Genomic DNA, 9,668 nt, shown 5'->3' with positions numbered 1-9,668 from the left:
CATTCTAAAATGCAATGTATTAAGGTTCAATTTGAAATGACAATCAAGAATTTCAATTAATACTAATAGTGGAGTGGAGCACCAATAACCCATACAAAGTTATACAATGCCTTCTTAGAGGAGGATTTGACAAAGCAGCACAAATATTTTCCTATATTTTATTTCTCACTGGTCATTGTGGTAAATGCAATAGCTTATATATTCTCTAAGTTTTCCATGCAAAGTAAAAGAAACAAAGGCAACTGAACATCTTATAAAGCAGCATTTAGCAACTTATCACCTTTGCAAGGCCACCAAGTAGGATCACAGACTTTTGCCTCTTTAGACCCATTAGTCCTGTGTATGTAGCTTCTACATTTGTTGCCTTTTTGTCATCAACCCAAGTTACCCCATGGATATCCTTGCATACTGCATAACAACACTAAACTAGTGAAAATAAATAAATTTGAGCCACAGGCAAAGTTAAAGGTTTGCTAACAATCATTGATGTTACGATTTCAGTCCAAAGAGTAGGAACAAAGAAAAAAAAATCACCAAACTGAACATACTCATATAGAAAACAAGTATCTTTCTCTTCTCTTTTTCGTCGTTTCCTGAAGTTCTTTCTTCCATATTACTGACTGCAAAATAAGCATCAATTCAAATTTAGTAAAATGCTAAACAAAAGATATATATGCCAATTTCTCCAAGAACTGAAATAATGGACGTAAAACCAAACCAAGGTGATGACTGGAGGAGGACTTGGCAAATTTTAGTTTTCTGTTGTAGCTAGATCATATGCTATTGCAGCTTTTTGTTCCATATCCTGAACTCGTAGAAGTTAACCTTATACAACACCTAGTCCATTAAATAATCGTTTTCATTAAAAACATATGAGTGGCACAACTATATCTCAATAAAATCAAAACATCAGATACCAAGTACCAAACATATTACTGACTCAAAAGAACCTGAAATCTGAACAAGTAAATTTTGCCAAATGTGAGAAATTGTTCATTACTACTTTTCAATACAACGTTGAAATCCAATTCAGAACCACAAATTGTGAAACGAATATCATTCTATTCCACCATGGTAAAGAGCAAGACTACCTTACTTAAGCATTGGTTTTGTGAAGAGCTACCACTTTTGACGACCTCATCTGAGTTCTGCTTCTTAAGAACAAAGACTTCAACTTTATTTCCATTTTCCATAAACCCACATGAATCTCGAGATAAGAACTAGAGGTTAAATGATTCAAATAACAGTTCAAATCCCAACAGATAATCAGAAGATACATTCACAATGCTGTAATTTTCCCAAATGCACACCAAATTTGGAAAAATCACCGAAAAATCAGGTTGCTTCAGAATAAGATGAAACTTTCCAGATCTTTTGCTAACTAACAGAACAGAAACATGTCAAAATTTCAGGATATTTGAAGAGCAGTAAGTAGGGTAAAAAACAAACAAAAAGAGCAGAATTCCAGCTAATTGTTCTTTCTTCAAGAAGGAGCTAAGGATTCAAACTTATCTTTCTTCGGGAAGTTACACATTTCCATGACTTCTTGGATCAACAACTTGGTGAACCTTTCTGTTTTCAGCACCGAAATGCTGCCTCACTACACAGGCATAAGCTTTTCTATTTGTATATTACACATTTGTTAACACATAAACATACCATTAGGAGAACTTTCAATGCAGGTATTCTATTACAATAAATTCAATCTTAAGAATAAAACATTCCCACACCGGAGAAAAGGCATTCTCCTAACTTAAAAATATATCTTTTCTTTATGTACACCACTATAATTTCAGTTAGACACCACATGTTAAAGTTCATTACTGTCCGACTAATATGTTATGGAGAAGCCTACAGAAAACCCAATCTGCACCTTACCCTCTTCAAGCATCAAAGGAATGGAAGTGGGATACTAGAATGGACAATAATATACAAACGTGCACACACAAGCTAATAAGGGTCACCGTTGCATAATAACAATAATCTACAAGCACACACACAAATTCCCTTTTTCAATACTTAGAAAAGATGACAGTCAACTAATAGATATAGCTTAGTTTAAACTCATCAATTTCTCAAATGCAGAAAAGATGAGAATCAACTAATGACAACAACAACATTCATATCCAACGATCAAACAAACAATTACATTCATATATATACTATTTTTGTAATAAACTAAAATGAACTAAAGTATTCGAGCCATCCCTAAAGCCCCTAACAGTCAACAAATTATGCTCTTCACAAGACTTGTTGCATCTACATGCATTACTAATAACTAGACAAATTAAAACTCAATTGAAACTTACAATCTAGACAACACAAAAGGCCCATTGTACTGAACTTTAACATCTTCCAGAGTCAAATTAAAGCCTTCCAGGAAGTTCACAATGTCTGTCTTCAATGTTTTCCTCGAAGTCCCAAGCAACTTCCTATACACCACAACACAAATTTCAGTTACATACCACATTTTAACTAATGAAATTGAAATCCTAAACCGTAGAAACCCTTACTAGTTTTGTACCTCTGCTTGGGTTTTGAAAAAATTGGTCAACTGTTGCCTCCAAAGACGGTGGTGGTTGTACGGGTGCCAATCAAAACCCAATCAAACATCAATATCAAAAAACCCAATTTCTTTTTTGTTCAATCAGAAAATTTGAAGAATTGAATCTTGTCCTGCAGTACGAAGAACTTACAAGAGAGAGGGAGAGAGAGACCTGGAGGTTGAAGATTAAAGCGATTCGCAACCGAGGGAGAGAGCCCACTAAGAGTGTATCTAGTAAGAGTGAGAGCGATAGTGAGTGAGAAAGATGCTGAGATCGATGCTAAAAGAACAAACCATCCCCAAATCAAATTTTCAGCAAATTTTAATGAAAACCTATACCCATAAAACACCCAAATCGAATTCAAGAACAAACCATTCCCAAATCCATTTCTAAACCCTTAGCAAAACCCCCAAATCAATATCCAAGAAAACCCTAAAACCCAAAACAAACCAAAGTCGAAACACTAAGATTGATGAAGAAAGAGGCTTACAATGAACAACAGTGAATGAATTCTTTGGGCTCATTCCTTCTTCAAGTTGAAGAACTCCACCAACAGCGACGAGAGCCACAAGCTCGGAGAGAGGTTGATAAAACTCTTCTCTCTCCAAAAACCCAGCTCAGGAAGTACCTCTAGGTCGATTGAGACATGAATGAATCGATTTGAGTTTCTATGGAATGAACCTCTAGGTCGAGAGATCTAGGCGCGATGGAAGAAAGCTGAGTTTATGAAAATTTCAGTTAAGTGTGGGAAAAACACGGGGTCTTAGGGAAAAAAGGATGGATAAGTGTAGTTGTGCCAAAAATTTATTTTTGGTCAGACTGGGGGAAATTATTTTTTTGTCTACTCAGACAACATATAAATGTTGTCCTAATTTTCAACCTTTAATGAGAATTTATCAGTTTTTTCAAACGACTGTTATCTGTTGTCTGAATTTTTCAACTTACAAAAAAGATGAAAAAACTGAAATAGTATGGATTCTCATGCTATTCAGACAACAGAATTAATTTATATGTTGTCTGAAGAAGTTTAAAACATTCAGACAACAGAAAACAAGAATTCTGTCGTCTGAAGTGTGTCATCTGAAGGCATTATTGGCATAGTGACTCTTTAATCTCTGTAGCTTCAGTTAGTGATAAACAACTAGAAATAGGTGTATTTGTCACCTGAAATGACAAGATTAACTGGTCATGTGAGTAGAAAAAGAAAGTTATACATCCTTACGAAGGAAAAAGGAACAAATTGATTATCAACAGCCAATATGCATATTAAACAGATAAGACGGAAGCTGCTTACCAACATTCATCATACGTTGTGTCCCACTAAGAGAATCAGCTCCTAATCGACCTTAGAAAACATTAGATATCATTTGAACGTACAGTCCAAAAATGCAATTGGGGAAGTTCAGGGAAAAAATATCAGTTATGATAACAAAATCTCAAACATAGATGAGGGACACACTAAACTTCTCTGACTAGCATTCTTCAAGCAAAAGCAATATGAGTTTACATTTTGAAATGAATTCTTAGCGATAAATCCTCAATGCTCAGCTTTAGTATGAAAGAAATATATCCATCAAGAGTTGTCATAGTTTATTGACCAAGTCAATAATGCAATCAATTGACATCCTAAAATATGGAAAGAAAAATGTACTTCACGATGTATATTGAAGCGATTACATGTCATCCAACAAACAAGCATGCCAAATAAATAGTAAATCCTTCAACAAACTAATATCACCAGTTCAATCAACCAAAGACTATCCAATTAAAAGAACAAAATGTAAGGCATACACCTTACCACTCCTCTACTGATAAGATACTCCACAATGTCAAGATGACCATTAGCAGAAGCCATGGGTAGTGCTTCATTCAGATGTCAATGTAACTAGGTCAAACATAGTTAGATAGATAAGCTTGTATAAATGTCAACCATAAGTATATAGTTCGTTCATATAAAAATTAATATCACCATCTGAATTTTTTAATTCAACTTTTAAATGTCAATTTTTAAATTCAACTTTTAAATGTCAATTTTTAAATTCAACTTTTAAATGTCAACCATAAGTATATAGTTTGTGCATGAATAACTAAATGTTTATGTTGTTTCTATGCACACATATTGTAATGGACAAAGAAGAAGCTTGATGTAAACCCAATAGAAAAAACATACCACTTTAATCCTTGAGCTACAGATTCAAACTTACTTAAGATCCAAATAAGCCTATAGAAGCCCATATAAGTTTTAAATGGCAGCACAAGGCCTTAAGACTTATTTCAGATTCAAAGAAGCTCAGACCAAGCAAAAAAAGAAACTAAGGAGCTGCTTCTTCAATCCAGTGCACATCGAGAGACAAGAACAACAAATAAAAGTACTTGAAATTTAAAAAGCATCTCAGAAGTTGATTACTAGGTTGTCCAGACTCACCTTCTTTATCCCATATCTGCAAAGGTTTGCTCCTAATTATCCATAAAAATGCACAGCTTAAGCATCAAAATTACAACGAGTATGATAAACGAAAACTAAAAACACAAGAGCAAAAGACGATGAGGCATGCCCAAGGCTGCATAGAATGGAGAGAAACCCATATTGGAATGTGTTCTTGAACATATTTAACTTGCTTCTAAGTCAAGCTGCAATCAAAGTCATTTACACAATGAACCATTCGAATGATAGAAAAAGGGTAAAGAAAACTACAGTAACAAGGTAATAGTTGGATCTAATATCCAGTCCATCTCATTAGAAACAAAAAAAGAAAACAAAACAAAGAAAGAAAGCCACAAAAGGTGTCAAGAAACTGCCTTTGGGGTAAATTTCTGCCAACCTAGTCAACTATGGAAAAGGAAAAGCACTAGACTCCTTTTGCTAGATAGCACATTCTATGTAAATTCATGTCAAAATATAATATAGTTTAAAGATAGAACTCAGCACACAAATTTTAATGGCCCATATCATTAATACTCTTATATAGTTATGTGGCAAAATCATATAGTTTTCATTTGTGTTTTCTGCAACGTAAAGTATTAAATTATCACTGCAACCTAAGGGCCTGAATGGAAATGAGGTAATATAGTTTGAAACAAACCCTAAAAGCTTAACAACTAGATTGAATGCAATTCCTAAGTAAAGCTCCAACAATTCAAATTTATGCAATTGATTAAACAATTCCAATCTGCCTCTCCTACAATGGCAGAACGATCAAACACGAGTTATTTGACACAAAAAACTACAATTGACCCTCATAAAAAGTAAAACAAAAAGGAAAAAGAGAGGTACCATCATCCGAAGAACCATTGCAAAGAGAAGAGCCCTGCGATTTCCTTGAGTTTTCAACATGTCCTTGACCAATTGAACAAAAGCTCATTAAGTATTCAGATACAATCTCAATTCAACTGCCTGCAATGAGTTCTGATAATGCATATATGATCAGCTTTTTGGTTAATTAAACTACGACTGCTCCATATACTCATATATAAACTAAACAGAGGACAAAAATGAAGAGACAGTTGTTAAAGATACTCAATCTTCCTCAATCACTAGCCATTGATATGGCTATAATGCTGTACATTAATCTAGGATCAGTTTTGATATTGTTATAAATATAGATAGCTGTAGCATATATTGTTGTGCATCAATCTAGTATCAGTTTTGATATTGTTATAAATTTAGTTATTACAGCATTGCAAAACTGATGCTACTTCTCCTATATATTGTAAACATTGTAAATGCACAAATCAATGAAATACAATTTCAACATGGTAACAATAGTCTAAGGTGTCAACTTTACCTCCTTTGTTTTTCCTGTGTCTTCATCCTTCTTCCAATCTCACCCTCCCTATCCCATGGCCTCTTCATCGTCCAACCCTTCCTGCAGCACCTTCATCTCATCTTTCTAATTCGCCCGCTGCGATCACAGCTCCATCTCCTCATCCACCGGTCACGGCTCCTCCACCGGCCCCCGCCCCATCGCATCCAATGGTCACCCGACTTCGGGATGGCATTGTCCAAACCCGAGCACTGACAGATGGTACAGTACAATACCCGATTCCTCGTGCTCTCCTTCACTTGGTTGATATTGTGGAACCTACTTGTTACTCTCAGGCCTCTCAGAAACCTGAATGGTGTGCTGCCATGACAGAGGAGATCAATTCCTTGTTGAAAAACAACATGGACTCTAGTGCCTCTTTCTTCACAGAATACAGTGGGTTGCAAATGGGTTTTTCGAGTGAAGCGGAAGTCTGACGGATCTGTTGAGTGGTACAAGGCTCGTCTTGTCTCCAAAGGCTTCCATCAACAGCAAGGTATTGATTACGGTGAAACTTATAGTCCAGTCATTAAGCCTGCAACTATTCGTACAGTCCTTACGATTGTTGTGTCTCGTGGTTGGTCCCTTCGCCAGTTAGATGTTAAAAATGCTTTCCTTCATGGTTTTCTTACTGAGAATGTGTATATGGTTCAACCCCCTGGTTTTGTTGATCAATCTGGGCCTAGTCATGTGTGCAAATTAAACAAAGCTCTTTATGGCTTGAAACAAGCACCCCGTGCTTGGTTTCAGCATATGAGCACCTTTCTTCTTTCTGTTGGGTTCTTTCAGAGTCTTGCAGATTCCTCTTTGTTTATCTATCGTCATGGCCACCATCAGATATTTTTTCTGCTCTATGTAGATGACATTGTTGTTATGGGCAGCAATGATCAGCTGCTTCAATCCTTTATTAATAACCTTGGGCGTGGTTTTGACATTAAGGATCTAGGTCCTTTGCATTATTTTTTCGGATTACAGGTTACAAAACACTATCATGGGCTGCATATTAATCAGCTTAAGTATGCTAATGATCTTCTCCCTAAACATGACCTTTTGCTTAGCAAGCCTGTTAGTACGCTTATGTCTGCCAAGTCTGATCTTCACTCTACTGATGGGGTTTTCCTTGAGAATCCTACATTGTATCGTGAGCTTGTTGGGTCTTTGCAATATCTCACAATCACCCGTCCTGACATTGCTTTTGCTGTTAACTTGGTCTCTCAATTTATGAATCAGCCTCGTGTTCCCCATCTCATTGTTGTCAAACGTATCCTTCGTTACGTCAAGGGCTCCCTTGGTCATGGGTTGCTGTTCACTCCTCAACGTCAACCAGTTCATCTTTCAACTTACTCTGATGCAGATTGGGCTGGTTGTCCAGTGTCTTGTCGATCTACATCTGGCTACCTTGTGTATCTCGGTTCTGATCTCATCTCTTGGTGTTCTAAAAAGCAACCTACGGTAGCACGTTCTAGTGCTGAGTCCAAATATAGAGCTCTTGCTCATGCTAGTGTTGAAACGACATGGTTGGGTTATTTATTGTATGAGCTTGGTGCCACGATCCATTTTCCAGTTTTACTTCATTGTGATAATCTCAACACCACATATATGGCTTCCAATCCGGTGTTCCATGCCCCACCAAGCACATTGAGCTTGACTACCACTATGTGCGTGAAAAAGTTGCTTGTGGAAGTCACAGAGTTTGCTTCATTCCTTCCAGAGATCAGCCAGCTGACTTACTCACAAAGCCACTTCACAAGTCTCGACATCTTCTTTTCACCAGCAAACTTGTCCGTCCAGGCCTGTCAAGTTTGAGGGGGGATGTTAAAGATACTCAATCTTCCTCAATCGCTAGCCATTGATATGGCTATAATGCTGTGCATTAATCTAGGATCAGTTTTGATATTGTTATAAACATAGATAGCTGTAGCATATATTGCTGTGCATCAATCTAGGATCAGTTTTGACATTGTCATAAATTTAGTTATTACAACATTGCAAAACTGATGCTGCTTCTCCTAAATATTGTAAACATTGTAAATGCACAAATCAATGAAATACAATTTCAACAACAATACCATCTATTGAATACTTTCCAGGCATCAAGCTCTGCTTCTCTGTAGCAACACTGAAATCAAATTAAAATTTGAAGTCTGGACTTTTTTCTTTTCCTGCAATTATTGGCAATTAAACACGACATTAAAGAAAAAGAGTGAGTGCCCAGAAGAGGAAGAGTGACGAAGCTTGATGAGGGAAGCGCGAGACTTAAGGTAAATTCTAGATTAACTAAAACACATCTTCAGTATCATTACCTCTCAATTCCATTAATCACAACACAAACTTCAGAACGAACACATCAATTAAAACTTGACCAAAAAAGCACCATACTTCGAAAAAGAAGGAAGAGATAAGCTAGTACATACCTTCCGGAGGTGGCCTTGCTGATCCAAATTTGGCATCAAAATGCTCTCGTAGGCCTCGTTCCCGTCGTCCTTCACTGGCGACGCCTTGTCGTTCAGCCCAAACTGGTGGAGCCTGGATGACGACCGGCACGGAATGAATCTGTTGCTACATATCGAGGTCTTCGACGGTGTTGAAACGAAAAAATTCGCACATCCAATTACAACGAGGCCCGTCCATATCAGGAAAATATGAGTGCTTTATTTAAATAAAATTAAAAGCCTCTCATGAAAACAAGGATGGACAAAGTTGATAGCTTTTAAAACTCTAAGCAAAAGGAAAAAGCACAAGAGTCATTAAGCTGGTCTATTGGATTTTTACAAGACGTCAGACTTCTTGTTTTGTCAAAATATAGATTACAAAGCAACTACAAAATAAGAGTTGTAGTCTTCACGGAATACAAGTTCCCCAAGTAGTTCACTCCAAGTTGAACTCTAAAACTCTATGTTTTATACAAACCAAACTCATGATCGTGGCAATATAAAAAGCACTGCATAAAGAAAAAAAACGGGGGAAAAAACAGAAGCAGAAGCAGAAGGAAAGCAAAGGAGACAGAAGAAGCCGCAACGTGCTCCATAGGAATCAAAGGTGGAGGATCCGTCTGCATCTCTTTATGGTTTTACCACTTTCAAAGCTCCAGTGGCGGTACCTTTAGGTGCCAATACTGTTTCAGAGCTTCATTCGGCGTGCCTTAGGGTGCCGAAACTGCTTTCAAAGCTCCGGTGGTGGTGCCTTATGGTGTCAATACTGTTTCAGAACTTTGATACGGCGTGCCTTAGGGTGCCGATAGTATCCTCAAGTTTTGGCTGTTTAATACACCGAACTGTCAAAGGGCCCTTTATAATCACAGGAACTCTGTCAATTCCAC

The 9,668-nt window shown here is 36.9% G+C and overlaps 1 long non-coding RNA gene across 1 annotated transcript; it reads right to left on the bottom strand.

The window, feature by feature from the left end:
• Positions 1-2,308: 2,308 nt before the first annotated feature.
• On the bottom strand, positions 2,309-3,558 carry LOC121051111. The gene is made up of 3 exons (XR_005805170.1): positions 3,037-3,558; positions 2,525-2,776; positions 2,309-2,428 (listed from the first exon to the last, which is right to left on the bottom strand). It is a non-coding gene; the product is annotated as an uncharacterized LOC121051111 (long non-coding RNA).
• Positions 3,559-9,668: the final 6,110 nt, after the last annotated feature.

The sequence above is a fragment of the Rosa chinensis genome, chromosome 1, assembly GCF_002994745.2.
Source record: "Rosa chinensis cultivar Old Blush chromosome 1, RchiOBHm-V2, whole genome shotgun sequence".
NCBI classification, from domain to species: Eukaryota; Viridiplantae; Streptophyta; class Magnoliopsida; order Rosales; family Rosaceae; genus Rosa; species Rosa chinensis.
This window is presented reverse-complemented; position numbering and strand designations above follow the sequence as displayed.